Genomic DNA, 20591 nt, shown 5'->3' with positions numbered 1-20591 from the left:
ACATAATCTGGTTCCTTTTTGTTAACCTGCAATATCTGTATCTTCACACCTACTGCCTGGCCACTTCAACTAATCCTATGTCACAAGCTAAGGTTCTGTGACTTATAGCCTCCACTTCAGGGATCAGATTCTATTTCATAGCTATTGTATTCTTGACCTTGATTTCATGATCTGAGATTACAGTATCAGCTTCCACAGAGGAGAGAGGAAGAGACAAAGTCAAAAAGAAAAAAAGGGCAAGTTCAAGATGCTTTTTAAAGAAAGATCTTATGAGCTGCTAAATGATGCTTTTGCTCACAGATCATCGGCCAGAAGGTATTGACATGGCCCCATGCCTAACTAAAAGAGGGGCTAAGAAATGCAGTCTCCATCCTGGACAGCCATATGCCTAGTCAAAAAATGGGGTTCTATCAACTTTGTAAGTGAGAGCGGTAAGTAGGGCTGACCAGCAGTCTCTGCCATAGAACCAGTATAATTCCCATTTTGAAGATGACAACACTGAGGCTTAAAGAGGCTAAGTGTTGCTTGAGAGTATGTGATAAAGCCGATTCCAGCCTGTGCCACCTGAGAAGTCTCCTGTTCTTAACAAAGGGTCAACTGGCTTGTATGTATTCTTCACACAAACAGCTTGGGGGTGCTCTTCCAACCTATGGATAAGGCAGATTCTAGTAAAGGAAACAGCTGTGGGTTTCGTGTCTGATGGCTTTTGAAAGGTTGACATTTCTTAGCAGAATTCTCAGACTAAGTTTGGGAAGATAGGGGTGGGGGGAAGAAAGCTATGGTCCATCAAAGGAAAAACAAAATATGCTATATCCATAAAATAGAGTATTATTTGGCCATAAGTGGGAATGAAATACTGATGAGTATTACAACATGGATGAACATTAATAACATGCTAAGTGAAAGAAGCCAGTGACAAAGAAACATATATGGTAAGATTTCATTTCTATGAAAGGTCCAGTTTAGGCAAATCCAGACATGGATGGTAGATCAGTGGTTGCTTGGGGTTGGGAAATGAGGAAAGGAGAGTGACTGCTAAGGGGCATAGAGGTTTTTTGGGGGAGACGAAAATATTCTAGAATTGATTGTGGTGATAGTTAAAAGCTCTGGGAATATACTAAGAGCCATTGTATTATATCCTTCAGATGGGTGAATTGTGAGATATGTAAATTTTATCTCAACACGTCTGTCACCAAAATAAAAAGTCCGTGGAGACACTGAAACACAAAAGTTACCTCAAGGTAGAAGCTTGATGTACACATGAATATTTCATGTCGTTACAGAAATATTTCATAATAGTTCATGAAAAGTTATGCAGTGTGGGAACATGTTACAGTAAAGTCAGCCAATGTTAGGAATCACAAGTTGTAGTTGCCATGGAAAAGATTAAACAAAAGGAGAAGGAAAGAAAGAAGGAAGAAAAGGAAGCTATGACAATCGAGAAGTGCAGGATGAATGAAGTGTCCCTTAAAACTGTTAAAATGTTTTTATGCTTGTTATAGACTGATAAACCATCCTTGACATGTTTCATGACTCAATATAAGACCAAACATTCTGCATTTGCACTGAAAAATCATGTTAAAAAAAGGAACTTTCTTTAGTGGTGTTGACTTGTTCAGGCAACACAGATGGTGCCAAGCACTCTCCTCCACCTAAGGCCTAGAAAGAATTATTCAAAATTTCAAAGCCGGACACTTCAGAGATCACCTTCTCAGTAATTAGCCTCAGAAATTAATCCCTGCTTATTTTACAGGTCAAGCAACTAAATAATCTTTGTGTTCAGTGATTTTTCCAAGGTGATGAATCCAATAGGAGCAGATCTTCTGATCCCCCAATCCCTGGCAAGTATATAATACTTTAATCCACACCAAGCTCAATCCCAAAATAGAACTGAAGAAACTCAGTGAAAAGATTCAAAGTTAAGAAACTTTTGTTTAGTGTAAGCATTCTCAATAACTGTAGTTCATAGGAATGAAAATATTATTGTAAAACAAGAACAATGAAGAATCATGTGTAACTATTCACTGTGACCTCTAAGAAGGAAGAATTCCTTCAAGCCAGGTCAGCTTCAGGTCTGCAAGTGTAGAGATTCTGAATAGGACAAAAGGGAGAAGAGAGAGAAAAAAAAATTTTCAAGCTTCAGGTGATAGTTTTTAGGGATAAGGAAGTGAAAGGAGAAGACAAAGGCTTTCAAGAGACATCTGCTACCCTAGAAAAGGACATTAGAAAGAGGAGTGATGGGGAAAGTATGCTCAAGATGGTGACTGTGTAATAAGAAGGAACTAGCCTCACATATACACTATGTGAGGAATGCTATGCAGTCATAAAAGAGAATAAATTCGTGTCCTTTGCAGGGACATGAATGAAGCTGGAAACCATCATCCTCAGCAAACTAACACAGGATCAGAAAACCAAACATTGCATGTTCTCACTTATAAGTGGGAGTTGAACAATGAGAACACATGGACACAGGGAGGGGAACAACACACACCGGGGCCTGTCAGAGGGTGGGGAAAAAGGGAGGGAGAGCATTAGGACAAATACCTAATGCATGCGAGACTTAAAACCTAGATGATGGGTTGATGGGTGCAACAAACCACCATGACACATGTATACCTATGTAACAAACCTGCAAGTTCACCACATGTGTCCCAGAACTTAAAATAAAATGAAATAAAATAAAGAACTAGCTTCTTTTCCATTTCAATAAGAAATCAAGTAAAAAAAGTGAAATATTTATAATCATCTCTTGGCCACTTTATTAGACATGCCTAACATTCTGTAATGGAATTACCACTGTGAATATCCTATCTTGAGTTTTAATAATATTGCAAGGCCGGGCAGCGGAAAGAGCTTTGGTTTTAGAGTCTGGGCTCCTAGGAGGATGTGGACCCTCTCAGCCTCTGCTTGCTCATCTGTTGGGTGGAGGTCATCATTCCTGCCTGTATTAGTCAGGGCTCTCCAAAGAAACTGAGCCAATGGGATATATACAGGGAGAACTATTTATGTTAAGGAATTGGCTCAAGGGGTTGTGGCCACTGGCAAGCCTGAAATTTGTAGGGCAGATCAGCAGGCTAGAAATTCAAGTCAGAGTTGATGTCCTGAGTACAAATTCTGCAGGGCAGCAGGCTGGAGGCTCAAGCAGGGTTACTATATTACAGTGGTAAGGAAAATTCCTTGTTATTCTTTGGGAAACTTTAGTCTTTGTTTGGGCCTTCAGCTGGTTGGATGAGGCCCAATCTCACGGTCATGGGTAATCTGCTTTGCTCAAGTCAGCTGATTGCGAATGTGAATCACTTCTTTAAAAATATCTTTATACAACATCTAGACTAGTGTTTGACTAAACGATTGGTCATCATAGTCCGACCAAGTTGACACATAAAGTTAATCATCACACTGCTCTCCTGCCTTATGAGTCGTTAGTAATGCGTCATTCTTACACATTTTCTTTATTGCTTTCTCTCAAGCACCTATTTAGTACCTGGCACACAATAGTCACAAAGTAAATATTTAGTGGGTGTATGGTATGATAACACTTGGAAATTATGAACAAATATATATGCTAGGCTTGACCAGTGCAGTTTGGGAGAATATGTATATTTTTGAGCATAGACACCGAAGTCTCACCCATTCATGCCTTAAATTCACCGTTAAACTAACACAACAGCCCAGCTACTCTACTTCCAGAAATTATTTCCACAGACATACTCACACGAATGCAAACTGGCTTAGAAACAAGATTATTTACTGCAACACGGTTTGTAAAACAAAAGTTCAAAACAACCTAAATGTCCATCAATATGAAATTTGGCTAAATGAACTCAACAGAATTTGAAGGGCTGAAGAAGCTCTTTATATACTGCTGTGGAAAGATCTACAAGATAGATATACTGTTAAGCAAAAACAACAAGGAGCATAACAACAAGGATAGAATGATACTAGCTGTATAAAAGAGAGAAAAGGGCTATATAAAAGATATAAATGTATCCTTTATGCATAATATATATTCCTAAAAGAACATAATAAATTAATCATATTGGAGAGAGGCACTGGGAATCTGGGAGAAGGAGGTGGGACTGAGACATTTTACTAAATGTTCACTTACATCTTTTTTATTTTGAACCACATGAGTATACTGCTGATTAAAAATCAAATTTAAAGAAGGAAAGAAAATGAGTTTGTTTAGTACTTGATTTTAAAATAAACAAGCAAATAAGTTGGTTATTTTTTTCTAAGCTTACTTATACCTACTTTTGAACTTTATGTTATCTCTTCTGCGGTTTGAGAATGACCATCTCATGGGATGGGAGGTATTGAGAAAACTAATGTAGGCTCAATTTCAGTAGGGGGAAGACTTAAATTTTACATTTGGGGATTGATGTTTGACTTGTAACAGAGCCTCCTCTTGAGGAAGGAAAGAAAGAGAGAGAACAAAGAGTTAGCTCAGAGGAATATTCCAGGAAATCGATCTGAGTCAGAAGCAGCAGGAAAAGTTTTTTAAGAAAGCAGGTGAAACACATTGGCACAAACATAGCAACAGTGTAAAAAGAAATCCTAAATTATTTAGTTTAAAGACAGGACTCCAATGTCTTTACTGCATGCAGCCCACCAGAACTAAAACAAGCAAATCAGGAGAAGACTTTAGAAGATATTGTAAAAGGTGTATCCTAAGAAAATCAAGCTTGCAAACTGGCAACTCTCAGTTGGCTAGAGGTTGGCAATTCAGTCTGTGAATCAAACTGATTTTCCATCTGTTTCAGATCTCTGCTCTTTGCTTTCTAACATTTCAGCAACTCTCTCAAGCCTGGGAGGGAGCAGAAAAAGAAAATCTGAATAGTTTGTCTGGGAATTTGGATTATCAGAGTTTTTTTTTAATTCCTCTTCCAAAAACTGATATTTCTCTAGATCATCATCTCTGCTATTTGTCAACTGTGTGGTCTGTTTCTTGCTGTATCAGTCAGGATATGCTGGGTTATGCTGCAGTAACAAACATCCCCCAAGTCTTAGAAGCTTTAAAAAAACAATGGTTTATGTCTCAGTCGTGCAAAGTATAACCTAAGTTCTTGCACCTTCCAGACAACACCTACTTGCAGGGTCACTGCAGGAGGGAAGAGAAGCACACACCAGGACCAGCTCTCAAATACTTCCAACCAGAAGTGACCTGCCCCTCCTCCACTCACATTCCACTGAACAGAAAAATCACACAGAATGTCCGTCTTCAGAGGGGAGAAGTAGAATCCTACTGTGTCTAAAGGAGGACAGGAGGAAATACTGTCTTTCTCACTCTCTGCTCCTAAATATAAGAAGCCTTGCTATTATTGGGGTGGTTTTTTTGTTTTTTTTGTTTCTTTGTTTGTTTTTGAGATGGAGTCTCACTCTATCACCCAGGCTGGAGTGCAGTGGCATGGTCTTGGCTCACTATAACCTCCACCTCCCAGGTTCAAGGGATTCCCCTGCCTCAGCCTCTCAAGAAGCTGGGATTACAGACATGCACCACCATGCCCAGCTAATTTTTGTATTTTAGTAAAGATGGGGTTTTACCATGTTGGCCAGGCTGGTCTCGAACACCTGACCTCAAGTGATCCACCTCCCTCGGCCTCCCAAAATGCTAGGATTACTGGCATGAGCCACCGCACCTGGCCTTGGGTTTTATTTTAATTTTTGAAACTTGTGTGTTATGGAGTTTTCTTCCTGATGCTTGAGGATAAGAGTGCCTGAATGAATTAACTTGTGAGACACAAGTTTGGCCACTCCTGGCCTGCTTCTTCTCTGACATAAAGTACCATTTGAAAGTTCTTTTCATACACCAAGGCAACCCTAAGGGATCTATTAGCAGTAGCTATTCCATAGGCTTCCATTTTCATGACCCATTCTCATTCCTTTTGTCACTCTTCCTTGTCATTAATGACAAAAATTTCTAAAATTAGAGAATTCTGTTATCTTGGAACCAAGTTTCAGAATGTCTAAACTGACAAGGCCCTTAGCAAATGCTTCCAACTCACCAATTTCCCACTTCACATTGCAGAGGGGAAACCTGAAGTCCAAAAATGAAAATGACTTGCCAAAAATTACAAAGCAAATACATGGGCATTGTTTTATTTTATTTTATTTTATTTTATTTTATTTGTTTATTTTTTTGAGACAGAGTCTTGCTCTGTTGCCCAGGCTGGAGTGCAGTGGCGGGATGTCGGCTCACTGCAAGCTCCGCCTCCCAAGTTCACGCCATTCTCCTGCCTCAGCCTCCCTAGTAGCTGGGACTACAGGCACCCGCTACCAAGCCCAGCTAAATTTTGTATTTTTTTTTAGTAGAGATGGGGTTTCACTGTGTTAGCCACGATGGTCTCGATCTCCTGACCTCATGATCTGCCCGCCTTGGCCTCCCAAAGTGCTGGGATTACAGGCACAAGCCACCATGCCAAGCTGTGGGCAGTTTTAAACCACTAAATATGTAGTAATTTGTTACATAGCAATAGAAAACTAATGCAAAGTTTGATCTTTCAAGAGTGCTTATATTTTAACTAGGCCCATATTAAGACCTAAAGCACTAATAGACACTAAAAGCTATAAAAAGACCTTGGCATTCCACAGGTGCTTATGTATGTAACTCAAAATATAACATTATTTTTTGAAATTACACATAGCTTACACGTATGGTGTAATATAAATGAGTTCCTTATAGATTTTCTGATTACAAAAGTCTGAATCTTCTCATTAAAATAAAACTTTTCAGAGGGCAGCCAAGATGGCCGAATAGGAATAGCTCTGGTCTACAGCTCCCAGCGTGAGCGACACAGAAGACCGGTGATTTCTGCATTTCCATCTGAGGTACTGGGTTCATTTCACTAGGGAGTGCCAGACAGTGGGCGCAGAACAGTGGGTGCAGTGCACCATATGCAAGCCAAAGCAGGGCGAGGCATTGCCTCACTCGGAAAGCACAAGGGGTCAGGGAGTTCCCTTTCCTAGTCAAAGAAAGGGGTGACAGACAGCATCTGGAAAATTGGGTCACTCCCACCCTAATACTGCGCTTTTCCGATGGGCTTAAGAAACGGTGCACCAGGAGATTATATCCCGCACATGGCTCAGAGGGTCCTATGCCCACGGAGTCTCACTGATTGCTAGCACAGCAGTCTGAGGTCAAACTGCAAGGCGGCAGTGAGGCTGGGGGACGGGCACCCACCATTGCCCAGACTTGCTTAGGTAAACAAAGCAGCTGGGAAGCTCGAACTGGGTGGAGCCCACCACAGCTCAAGGAGGCCTGCCTGCCTCTCTAGGCTCCACCTCTGGGTGGCAGGGCACAGACAAAAAGACAGCAGTAACCTCTGCAGACTTAAATGTCCCTGTCTGACAGCTTTGAAGAGAGCAGTGGTTCTCCCAGCCCGCAGCTGGAGATCTGAGAACAGGCAGACTGCCTCCTCAAGTGGGTCCCTGACCCCTGACCCCCGACCAGCCTAACTGGGAGGCACCCCCTAGTAGGGGCAGACTGAAACTTCACACGGCCGGGTACTCCTCTGAGACAAAACTTCCAGAGGAACGATCAGACAGCAGCATTCGCGGTTCATGAAAATCCGCCATTCTGCAGCCACCGCTGCTAATACCCAGGCAAACAGGGTCTGGAGTAGACCTCTAGCAAACTCCAACAGACCTGCAGCTGAGGGTCGTGTCTGTTAGAAGGAAAACTAACAAACAGAAAGGACATCCACACCAAAAACCCATCTCTACATCACCATCATCAAAGACCAAAAGTAGATAAAACCACAAAGATGGGGAAAAAACAGAGCAGAAAAACTGGAAACTCTAAAAAGCAGAGCACCTCTCCTCCTCCAAAGGAACACAGTTCCTCACCAGCAATGGAACAAAGCTGGACGGAGAATGACTTTGACAAGTTGAGAGAAGAAGGCTTCAGATGATCAAACTACTCTGAGCTACAGGAGGAAATTCAAACCAAAGGCAAAGAAGTTAAAAACTTTGAAAAAAATTCAGAGGAATGTATAACTAGAATAACCAATACAGAGAAGTGCTTAAAGGAGCTGATGGAGCTGAAAGCTAAGGCTTGAGAACTACATGAAGAATGCAGAAGGCTCAGGAACCGATGCGATCAACTGGAAGAAAGGGTATCAGCAATGGAAGATGAAATGAATGAAATGAAGCAAGAAGGGAAGTTTAGAGAAAAAAGAATAAAAAGAAATGAACAAAGCCTCCAAGAAATATGGGACTATGTGAAAAGACCAAATCTACGTCTGACTGGTGTACCTGAAAGTGACGGCGAGAGTGGAACCAAGTTGGAAAACACTCTGCAGGACATTTTCCAGGAGAACTTCCCCAATCTAGCAAGGCAGGCCAACATTCAGATTCAGGAAATACAGAGAATGCCACAAAGATACCCCTCGAGAAGAGCAATGCCAAGACAGATAATTGTCAGATTCACCAAAGTTGAAATGAGGGAAAAAATGTTAAGGGCAGCCAGAGAGAAGGGTCGGGTTACCCACAAAGGGAAGCCCATCAGACTAACAGCGGATCTCTCAGCAGAAACTCTACAAGCCAGAAGAGAGTGGGGGCCAATATTCAACATTCTTAAAGAGAAGAATTTTCAACCCAGAATTTCATATCCAGCCAAACTAAGTTTCATAAGTGAAGGAGAAATAAAATCCTTTACAGACAACCAAATGCTGAGAGATTTTGTCACCACCAGGCCTGCCCTAAAAGAGCTCCTGAAGGAAGCACTAAACATGGAAAGGAACAACCGGTACCAGCTGCTGCAAAATCATGCCAAAATGTAAAGACCATCGAGACTAGGAAGAAACTGCATCAACTAATGAGCAAAATCACCAGCTAACATCATCATGACAGGATCAAATTCACACATAACAATATTAACTTTAAATGTAAATGGACTAAATGCTCCAATTAAAAGACAAAAACTGGCAAATTGGATAAAGAGTCAAGACCCATCAGTGTGCTGTATTCAGGAAACCCATCTCACGTGCAGAGACACACATAGGCTCAAAATAAAAGGATGGAGGAAGATCTACCAAGCAAATGGAAAACAAAAAAAGGCAGAGGTTGCAATCCTAGTCTCTGATAAAACAGACTTTAAACCAACAAAGATCAAAAGAGACAAAGAAGGCCATTACATAATGGTAAAGGGATCAATTCAACAAGAAGAGCTAACTATCCTAAATATATATGCACCCAATACAGGAGCACCCAGATTCATAAAGCAAGTCCTGAGTGACCTACAAAGAGACTTAGATTCCCACACAATAATAATGGGAGACTTTAACACCCCACTGTCAACATTAGATAAACGACACAGAAAGTTAACAAGGATACCCAGGAATTGAACTCATCTCTGCACCAAGCAGACCTAATAGACATCTACAGAACTCTCCACCCCAAATCAACAGAATATACATTTTTTTCAGCAACACACCACACCAATTCCAAAATTGACCACATAGTTGGAAGTAAAGCTCTCCTCAGCAAATGTAAAAGAACAGAAATTATAACAAACTGTCTCTCAGACCACAGTGCAATCAAACTAGAACTCAGGATTAAGAAACTCACTCAAAACGGCTCAACTACATGGAAACTGAACAACCTGCTCCTGAATGACTACTGGGTACATAACGAAATGAAGGCAGAAATAAAGATGTTCTTTGAAACCAACGAGAACAAAGACACAACATACCAGAATCTCTGGGACACATTCAAAGCAGTGTGTAGAGGGAAATTTATAGCACTAAATGCCCACAAGAAAAAGCAGGAAAGATCCGAAATTGACACCCTAACATCACAATTAAAAGAACTAGAAAAGGAAGAGCAAACACATTCAAAAGCTAGCAGAAGGCAAGAAATAACTAAAATCAGAGCAGAACTGAAGGAAATGGAGACACAAAAAACCCTTCAAAAAATTAATGAATCCAGGAGCTGGTTTTTTGAAAGGATCAAAAAAATTGATAGACCGCTAGCAAGACTAATAAAGAAAAAAGGAGAGAAGAATCAAATAGATGCAATAAAAAATGATAAAGGGGATATCACCACCGATCCCACAGAAATACAAACTACCATCAGAGAATACTACAAAAACCTCTATGCAAATAAACTAGAAAATCTAGAAGAAATGGATAAATTCCTGGACACATACACCCTCCCAAGACTAAACCAGGAAGAAGTTGAATCTCTGAATAGACCAATAACAGGCTCTGAAATTGTGGCAATAATCAATAGCTTACCAACCAAAAAGAGTCCAGGACCAGATGGATTCACAGCCGAATTCTACCAGAGGTACAAGGAGGAACTGGTACCATTCCTTCTGAAATTATTCCAATCAATAGAAAAAGAGGGAATCCTCCCTAACTCATTTTATGAGGCCAGCATCATCCTGATACCAAAGCCGGGCAGAGACACAACCAAAAAAGAGAATTTTAGACCAATATCCTTGATGAACATTGATGCAAAAATCCTCAATAAAATACTGGCAAATCTTTGCCCACTTTTTGATGGGGTTGTTTGTTTTTTTCTTGTAAATTTGTTTGAGTTCATTGTAGATTCTGGATATTAGCCCTTTGTCAGATGAGTAGGTTGCAAAAATTTTCTCCCATTCTGTAGGTTGCCTGTTCACTCTGATGGTAGTTTCTTTTGCTGTGCAGAAGCTCTTTAGTTTAATTAGATCCCATTTGTCAATTTTGTCTTTTGTTGCCATTGCTTTTGGTGTTTTAGACATGAAGTCCTTGCCCATGCCTATGTCCTGAATGGTAATGCCTAGGTTTTCTTCTAGGGTTTTTATGGTTTTAGGTCTAACGTTTAAGTCTTTAATCCATCTTGAATTGATTTTTGTATAAGGTGTAAGGAAGGGATCCAGTTTCAGCTTTCTACATATGGCTAGCCAGTTTTCCCAGCACCATTTATTAAATAGGGAATCCTTTCCCCATTGCTTGTTTTTCTCAGGTTTGTCAAAGATCAGATACTTGTAGATATGCGGCGTTATTTCTGAGGGCTCTGTTCTGTTCCATTGATCTATATCTCTGTTTTGATACCAGTACCATGCTGTTTTGGTTACTGTAGCCTTGTAGTATAGTTTGAAGTCAGGTAGTGTGATGCCTCCAGCTTTGTTCTTTTGGCTTAGGATTGACTTGGCAATGCGGGATCTTTTTTGGTTCCATAAGAACTTTAAAGTAGTTTTTTCCAATTGTGTGAAGAAAGGAATTGGTAGCTTGATGGGGATGTCATTGAATCAGACACTTCTCAAAAGAAGACATTTATGCAGCCAAAAGACACATGAAAAAATGCTCACCATCGCTGGCCATTAGAGAAATGCAAATCAAAATCACAATGAGATACCATCTCACACCAGTTAGAATGGCAATTATTAAAAAGTCAGGAAACAACTGGTGCTGGAGAGTATGTGGAGAAATAGGAACACTTTTACACCGTTGGTGGGACTGTAAACTAGTTCAACCATTGTGGAACTCAGTGTGGCAATTCCTCAGAGATCTAGAACTAGAAATACCATTTGACCCAGCCATCCCATTACTGGGTATATACCCAAAGGACTATAAATCATGCTGCTATAAAGACACATGCACACGGATGTTTATAGCGGCATTATTCACAATAGCAAAGACTTGGAACCAAGCCAAATGTCCAACAATGATAGACTGGATAAAGAAAATGTGGCACATATACACCATGGAATACTATGCAGCCATAAAAAATGATGAGTTTATGTCCTTTGTAGGGACATGGATGAAATTGGAAATCATCATTCTCAGTAAAGTATCGCAAGGACAAAAAACCAAACACCGCATGTTCTCACTCATAGGTGGGAATTGAACAATGAGAACACTTGGACACAGGAAGGGGAACATCACACTCTGGGGACTGTTGTGGGGTGGGGGGAGGGGGGAGGGATAGCATTGGGAGATATACCTAATGCTAGATGACCAGTTAGTGGGTGCAGCACACCAGCATGGCACATGTATACATATGTAACTAACCTGCACATTGTGCACATGTACCCTAAAACTTAAAGTATAATAATAATAAAATAAATAAATAAATAAATAAAAAATAAAAAAGAGGAAAAAAAATCTTTTCTCCTTTCTTTCATTTTATTGGCTAATCCACCATTGATTTTTAAGATAAGGAGCCTTAAATGAAAATGTTTAATTATAACATTTCAAAAATCAGGATAGGAATGGGGCACATGGATGGTAGGGAAAGAGACCCTCCTGGGGTCCAGAAGTCACATTAATCTCAGTTATCTACCCAGTCAACAGCCCGACTACCCTGGGAGACCAGATATTGTGGCAGCAGGGCACTGGCAAATGGTCCCTTGTATTCCCTACTGGTTCTCTTGCTTCTGCCTTGCTTCTGACAGATGCTTCTACTGCCATCCCCTCCAGCCATGCCAGTGAACTCCACAATCCACAGTGAAATTACCGGATGCTATTCAAGCCACAGGTGAAGCTACTTTCAGGTTGCCACTGAGGGGAGAAAAATCAGTGAGGCTGATGGACTGTCCCAGGGTCCAGGGCTGCCAAGGTCAGCTGTGCAGCCTGCCACTGCTCCACTACAAGCGCAGGAGTCCCCCCCTCATCTCCGGGTTCAGTTACCCACGGTCAAGCAAAAACATTAAGTGAAAAATCCCGGAAATAAGCAATGCATAGGTTTTAAATTGAATGCCCTTCTGAGTAGCACGACGAAATCTCAGGCTGTCTTCCTCCATCCTGCCAGGGATGGGAATCCTTTTTTTGCCCAGCATTTCCACACTGTCTGTGCCACCCACCCCTTAGTCATTTAATAGCTGTCTCAATTATCGAATTGACTGTCCAAGTATCCAGTGGTTGTGTTCAAGTGATCCTTATTTTACTTAATAATGGCCTTAAGCACAAGAGTATTGATGCTGGCTTATTGTTATAATTGTTCTATTTTGTTATTATTGTTGTTCATCTCTTACTGTGCCTAATTTATAAATTAATCTTTATCATAGATATGTATAGGAAAAAAGAGGGTATATATAGGGTTCGGTGCTATCTGCAATTTCAGGCATCTACTGACAGTCTTGGGAAAGATCCCCTGTGAATAAATGAGAACTACTGTAAGCCGAAAGTTCCCAAAGCAACTTCCCCTTTCAGGGTAGCCATTGCTATTCCTTTTATTGGATTATAAAGGGGCGATTGAGGAAGAGGCAGGGAGAGAGAATTTAAGGGAGAAGGTGCTCACACCTGAGTAAAAGAGCAGATTTCAGGTCACTAAGAAATAGAAACTCAATTCTACACACCTTGAGCATCTACAGAAGCCATGCTGGCAGCCCTTAAAGCAGTCCTGTACAGGCTGACTGACGGCTTTGACTGCCTGCCTCCAAATCTTTCCACCCTCCTTGCTACCTGGGGACCCAGAGCAGGGCACTTGCCTTCCCTAAGCTTTCTTTTCCTCACCTGTAAAATGGGGCTAATAAGAGCAGGTTCCTCATGACATTGCTTTGTTGAGTGAATGAATTAAAATATATAAAGTCTTTGGGCTCTGTGTCTGGCAGATAGAAAGTGCTCACAACTCAGCCAGGCATGGTGGCTCACGCCTGTAATCCCAGCACTTTGGGAGGCCGAGGTGGGTGGATCACAAGGTCAGGAGTTTGAGACCAGCCTAGCCAACATAGTGAAACCCCTTATCTGCTAAAAAATACAAAAAAAATAAGCCAGGCATGGTGGCGGGCGCCTGTAATCCCAGCTACTTGGGAGGCTGAGGCAGGAGAATTGCTTGAACCTGGGAGGCAGAGGTTGCAGTGAGCTGAGATTGTGCCATTGCACTCCAGCCCAGGCAATAGTGTGAGACTGTCTAAAAAAAAGAAAGTGCTCACAACTCTACTACCAAGGCACTCTGTTTCTGTTTTTTGTTTGTTTGTTTGTTTTTAGAGACAGATTCTCGCTCTGTCACCCAGGCTGGAGTGCAGTGGCATAATCATAGCTCACTGCAGCTTAGATCTCCTGGATTCAAACAATCCTTCCAGCTCCGCCTCCTGAGTAGATGGAACTACAAGTGCATAGCACCACGCCCAGCTAATTTTGTGGGGTGCTTTTTTTTGAGACAAGGTGTCACTCTGTTGCCTTGGCTGGAGTGCGGGGGCATCATCTCAGCTCACCAGACCCTCAACCTCCCCAGTCTCAGGTGACCTTCCCACCTCAGCCTCCTGAGTAGCTGAGATTACAGGCACATGGCACACCACCACACCCGGCTAATTTTTGTATTTTTAGTAGAGACAGGGTTTCGCTATGTTGCGTAGGCTGGTCTCAAACTCCTGAGCTCAAGTGATCTGCCCACCTCAGCTTCCCAAAGTGCTGGGGTTACATGCGTGAGCCACCACGCCTGGCCTAATCTTTTTATTTTTAGTAGAGATGAGATCTCACTATGTCGCCCAGGCTGGTCTCAAACTTCTGGCCTCAAGCAATCATCTCATCTCAGCCTTCTCTTTCTAATCTTCAGTAGGCTTGCTCTCACCATGGAAGAAAAAAGACAACCATTCTCCACCTTCCTTCCCACGCCCAGCAAGAGCCTTGGTCTTGTTTAAGAGATCCACTTCCCTTGCTTACAAGATAAACGCTAGTAGCACAGCTGTAGTTTTCTCTGTGTTTGGAGGAAGCGGCCCTACTTCAACCACTAGTTATCACCTCACCCCCACTGAACAGCCTGCCTTCCATGTAGCAGGCCATTCATGTGGGCAACTGATTTTTTTTTTTTTTAATTTGGGGCTAGAGGCAACTGGCTTTCTTTAAGCAATGGAATCATGGCTCTGCTATTTCCCAGTAGAGAGGCGGTCTGGACTTCGTGTGAGGAGAAGTTATGTCTCTTGTCCATGCCAAGTTTCCCAGAGAATGAATCACATCTGCTTGCAGGTAAATATGGATGGCCAGCCCAATCCAGCACAAATGTGCAGCGTCTACATGCTGATGCCCATCTGGAGAGGGGAAGCCACAAATCATGCCTTGCCCAAGGCATTTAGCAAAATGCAGGCCAGCTCTCAGAGCAACAGTAAAAACCAACGAGAAGAAACAGAAGCAAAAAAGATTATGACTTTAAGCTAAGTGGTCTTTATTTGAAGAGAAGTCAAGGAAGCAGCTTTGAACCCAATATGAAGAGGACAGTGTAGGAGGCTGATGGAGCCACAAACTCAACCAACTTTTGAAGCCAACTCACAAAGCTGCATCACATTGGAAATAAATTACCCAGAAGGCCTTTAAACTCACAATTCAAAAATTACATTCCTTTGGTCAACTTTCCAGTGTAGCCTTTGGAGGGCCTTTCTCCTCTGAGCCCTGTTGCTCAGGATAAGACGAAAACACAAATAAGAGATTCCAACGAACTCTTTGGTCCCCATAGGGCTGGTCTACTTGGCCCACACGAGCTCTAACGTCTCTGAGCAAAGTTGTCTGTCACTCAAATTCACAGGTAGAAAACTCAGATTCCAGAAGCCCCACTGATGAGACACAGCAGCAGATATATTATCGGAGCAACAAGAAGGGAAGGGATGTTTTCCTATTTCCAGTGTAGAATCATTATCTCGTGGTCTAAACCTCCTGGTTAGAACATGGGGAGTCGTTTATTCCGAAATGTGCCTGTTTCTTTTGTCCACGAACTGGATTGTAATGGGCTCTTTCCCAAAGGGAGCAACAGCAAGAATGGAAATGTAATTTATTTTTTATTGCTGAGTTGGGCCTTTTCAAATGATTTTTGCAGACATATCTTTAATAGATTTTCAGACATGTTTTATTTGTTGAAAAATTTCCATACCCTTGCATAATTTCAATTATTCAATGGAAACCACAGTTTGGGGAATTGTTCCAGCCATTTATTCAGCCCTTGGAATAAGCCATATTTATTACTTAAATTGATTACTTTGTCCATTTGGAGATTAGCTCAGATGAATGGGGATTAAGAGAGAATGTGTTTGAGATCCCTTCCCCCTGCAGTCACACAGGGGCCTTTTGCTTTTTGGAGTACCTCATGGGCAGCTTCGAATCTGGCCTTTCTTGTTGGTGTGGTCTTGGTGAAGGGGTTCAGGAGAGTGGGGAGTCTTTGAGAGCATGGTTTCACTGAAGATCATGCATTCAGCTGCAAGCCACAGAAAGCCTGACTGCAGAGCATTCCCAGGCAGGAGTTTGTTCATTCACAAAAGAAAAACTCTGCAGCTAGGCAGTCACTGCCCTTAGTTCGGAGGTTCAATGATACCTGGATGATATGGTTCAACGATATCTGGATGATGTCTCTACATGTGTTTTAGCCAAAAATGGCTGCTGCAAGTCAGAGCGTCATGGCCATGAAGAAGAGGAAAGGTGGAAGGGCCATTTCAGCACGGTCTGTCTCTTTTTATTAGGAAATCAAAAACTTTTCGAGAAGCCTCCTGCTGATGTCTGCTTACCTCCACTACCACCCTTGGTCCGAGGTGCCATCATATGAGCCAGTGCCTAGGATGGCTCCCACCTTCTTCCCTTCCCTGATTCTGTCTATTCTCCATACAGCAACCACAGTGAGCACATTGAAGGAAAAGTGGGACCATGCCAGTCCTCTGCTCCAAACCCTCCAACAGCTTCCCACCATACTCAAGAGTAAAGTCCAGTCTCCTCGGAGGGGCTTAGGAGGACTGCGTGATCTGGCCGCCCCATCTCTGCGCTGACTTCACCCCTACTGCATATTCCTGTCTCTTCCTATTGCACATTCCAGCCCGGGCTCCCACTGCTTTATCGCAGGCCGGGCACGCTCCCTAAGTAGGCTTTTGCACTTGCTATTCTCTCTGTCTGGCATGATGTCTGCCTCTAACCTCCCAGTTTACCCCCTCACCTCCTTCAGCCTTTGCTCACATTTCAGCTTTGCTGTGAGACCCTCCCTGACCCTCCTATTCATCATTCCAACTTCCCTTCCCCCACCCCTTCTATGCTTTATTTTTCATAGCATTATCTAACGCATATATAGTCATGTGTCACTTAACAGGGACATGTTCTGAGAAATATGTTGTTAGCCAATTTCATCATTATGTGGACATCTTAGATTTTACTTACACTAACCTAGATGGTATAGCCTACCATGCACACACCTAGGCTATATGGTATGGCCTATTGCTCCTGGGCTACAGACCTGTTCAGCAGGCTACTGTACTGAATACTATAGGCAATTATAACACAATGGTAAGTGTTTCTGTATCTAAACATATTCTAACATAGAAAAAGTACAGTAAAAATATGGGCTTCTAATCTTATGGGATTACCATTGTATATGCCATCTGTCATTGTCCAAAGCATCTTCATGTGGAGCATGACTGTACCTATTTCTCCTTTCTGTCTGTCTCTTCTGTGACCAAAATAGTGTCTGGCACATACTAAATGTCCTCATACTCTCTGTTGAGCAATGCATAGAAGCATGAGAGAATGGATGGGGCGGAAGTGACTTGCATGGTCCGTACAAGCAAGCGTTTGGTGCTCTGGCCTCTGAGCAAGAGGTCCTGAGGGGAAAGGAGACTGGGAATGACTTCTGAGTTGTCAAGAAATAGTTTGTGCCATGTAGATCCACTCACTCTTCTCCATGAAGGCAAATTCCCACCTGAAACTACTTGCAAATGTTCACAGCAAAGCTGCTCAAGTTAATTTTGCTTTTTCTCATTAAGTGAGAATCCAAAAGGTTAGTTAGAGTATTCGGTGTAGGGAAAGGATTAACAATAAATAAATAGGTCAGAAACATTGATAGACCCCTCATGTGTTATTTTATTCTTTAAATGCAGAAGACAGCCCTGTGAGATGGGTTTAGCAATCTACATGTCACAGGGGAGGAGCATGAGGTTCAGAGACGCTGAGTAATGTGCCCACAGACTCTCAGCTGGCATAGAAAGCTGGGGGTTTAGCCTCCAGGTTCTGTGTTCTCAACACTGTCCGGGTGTCTCCTATCAGATACATTGACGTCCTGATGTTTGTATCTGCAGTTGAAAACTTGTGTTCTAGAAACCCATGGACTCTGGCATCCTCACTGCTGCCTGGAAAAAGTAGAAAACAATAAGATTTAAATCCTGGGCAAATTATAAGTGTGATTCTAGGAAGTCTAGGAAGGCCCACTTGCCCTCAGCTCAAAATATGCCTCATCTATGTCCAAGCTGCTGCCTGACACTCCTCCAGCCAAGGTTAAAGCTTTTATGAATTTAAATGCTGATTGGATCTAGGCTCACTCACAAATTAATCCTGAAGCTATTTTGATTGTTTGTTTGTTTGTTTCTTTGCTATTTCACTGCTTGTTCACCTATCACAGGCTTTTGCATGTCATCCTAGAGTGTAAGCCGCTGAGGGAGGGAACAATATCCTGCACACCTGGCATAGCATTCTTCCCCATCTGTCAGTCTTAAATAAACACTTGTTGACTGATTACAAAGTACAAGACACACATCTCTGGGATCTATGTGTTTGCAGAAGTGTGCTGTGGAGAAAGCAGGGGCCTTGGGAAGCACAATCGCCTCGGTTTCCGTCCTGATTCGGCTGCTTATCACTTATTGGATCTTCCACCAGTGCCTTCATCTCCTGAGCCCCAGTTTTCTTTCTTTTTTATTTTTTTATTTTTTTAATTTTTTGTCTCCATAGGTTTTTGGGGAACAGGTGTCATTTGGTTATGTGAGTAAGTTCTTTGGTGGTGATTTGTGAGATTTTGGTGCACCCATTACCCAAGCAATATACACTGAACCCAATTAGTAGTCTTTTATCTCTCACCCCTTTCCCACCCTTTTCCCCCCTGAGTTCCCAAAGTCCATTGTGTCATTCTTATGCACATAGCTTAGCTCCCACTTAGGAGTGAGAACATACGATATTTGGTTTTTCATTCCTGGGTTACTTCACTTAGAATAATAGTCTCCAATCACATCCAGGTTGCCGCAAATGCCACTAATTCGTTCCTTTTTATGGCTGAGTAGTATTCCACTGGATATGTATATATATCAGAGTTTCTTTATCCACTCATTGATTGACGGGCATCTGTGTTGGTTCTACATTTTCACAATTGCAAATCGTGCTGCTATAAACATGTGTGAGCCAAGTATCTTTTTTGTATAATGACTTCTTTTCCTCTGGGTACATACCAAGTAGTGGGGTTGCTGGATCAAATGGTAGCTCTACTTTTAGTTCTTTAAGGAATCTCCACACTCTTTACCATAGTGGTTGTACTAGTTTATATTCCCACCAGCAGTGTAGAAGTCTTCCCTTTTTACCGCATCCATGCCAACAGCTATTAATTTTTCAGTTTTTAATTACAGCCATTCTTGCAGGAGTGAGGTGGTATCACATTGTGGTTTTCACATCTGTAAAATGGGCACGACAATACCTGCCCACTGGTTTATTAAGAGGAATGAATTGCAAGACTGTAGTTTCAGGGATTGTTTCTGTAGTTTGCTACTAGAGAAGTTTCTCTGAACGTGTAGAGCCCCGGAAACCCCCGGGTGGTGGTGCAGCATCCTCTCCTGAGGTGAAGCCGGCTTTTGGTGTTGCTTCACTGCAACTACCTTTTGCCATGGATGATTGTCCTTCTCCTCCTCTGGCAGAGAGAGAGGGAGAGGACATAAGTCTGAGTGGTATCTCAAAAAAAAAAAAAAAAAAGTGGGGAGATAAGTTGGGAATGTTTGTAAAAAGCCTGGCACAGTGCCTCACCTGTATGGTCTGAGTCAGAACCAGAACGAGTGCCCCTTGATTATGGCCACTGCTCTAGCTGACTGGGGGAGCCTACTGGAAAGAGCTCCTGAGAGCAGCAACTTCTTTTCCTGAAGGGCCAGAGGCTCCACTGAGGCATCATCTCAGAGAAGCACTGGAGTTCTAGGAGCAAGAGAAAAACAGGCAGAAGGACAGGGTCACAGCAAGCCTGCCCTGAAGGAAGACAGAAGATAGTCACCCTTGCTCTCGCTCTCGCTCTCGCTCTCCCTCTCCCCACGGTCTCCCTCTGATGCCGAGCCAAAGCTGGACTGTGCTGCTGCCATCTCGGCTCACTGCAACCTCCCTGCCTGATTCTCCTGCCTCAGCCTGCCCAGTGCCTGCGATTGCAGGTGCGCGCCGCCACGCCTGACTGGTTTTCGTATTTTTTTGGTGGAGACGGGGTTTCGCTGTGTTGGCCGGGCTGGTCTCCAGCTCCTAACCGCGAGTGATCCGCCAGCCTCGGCCTCCCGAGGTGCCGGGATTGAAGACAGAGTCTCGTTAACTCAGTGCCCAATGGCGCCCAGGCTGGAGTGCAGTGGCGTGATCTCGGCTCGCTGCAACCTCCACCTCCCAGCCGCCTGCCTTGGCCTCCCAAAGTGCCGAGATTGCAGCCTCTGCCCGGCCGCCACCCCGTCTGGGAAGTGGGGAGCGTCTCTGCCTGGCCGCCCATCATCGGGGATGTGAGGAGCCCCTCTGCCGGGCTGCCCAGTCTGAGAAGTGAGGAGCGTCTCTGCCCGGCCACCCATCATCTGAGATGTGGGGAGCGCCTCTGCCCCAACGCCCCGTCTGGGAGGTGAGGAGCGTCTCTGCCCGGCCACCACCCCATCTGGGAGGTGTACCCAACAGCTCATTGAGAACGGGCCATGATGACAATGGCGGTTTTGT

At 42.9% G+C, this 20591-nt stretch overlaps 1 long non-coding RNA gene and 1 other non-coding gene across 3 annotated transcripts in view; one reads left to right on the top strand and one right to left on the bottom strand.

Moving 5' to 3' along the window:
• Positions 1 to 17732: 17732 nt before the first annotated feature.
• LOC104005145 (uncharacterized) overlaps positions 17733 to 20591 on the bottom strand; it is a 30149-nt gene continuing 27290 nt past the window's right edge. The window contains exons 4-5 of one of the 2 annotated variants that reach the window (XR_001716139.4): positions 19668 to 19829; positions 17733 to 18016 (exon numbers count right to left, since the gene is read on the bottom strand). This is a non-coding gene — a long non-coding RNA (uncharacterized LOC104005145). The remainder of the gene's footprint in view (positions 18017 to 19667; positions 19830 to 20591) is intronic. The other variant, XR_001716138.4, reaches the window with a different exon arrangement.
• Positions 19378 to 19593, top strand: LOC112208541 (small nucleolar RNA U3). Its single transcript, XR_002943009.1, has one exon. It is a non-coding gene; the product is annotated as a small nucleolar RNA U3 (small nucleolar RNA).

The sequence above is a fragment of the Pan troglodytes genome, chromosome 13 (genome assembly GCF_028858775.2).
Source record: "Pan troglodytes isolate AG18354 chromosome 13, NHGRI_mPanTro3-v2.0_pri, whole genome shotgun sequence".
NCBI classification, from domain to species: Eukaryota; Metazoa; Chordata; class Mammalia; order Primates; family Hominidae; genus Pan; species Pan troglodytes.
This window is presented reverse-complemented; position numbering and strand designations above follow the sequence as displayed.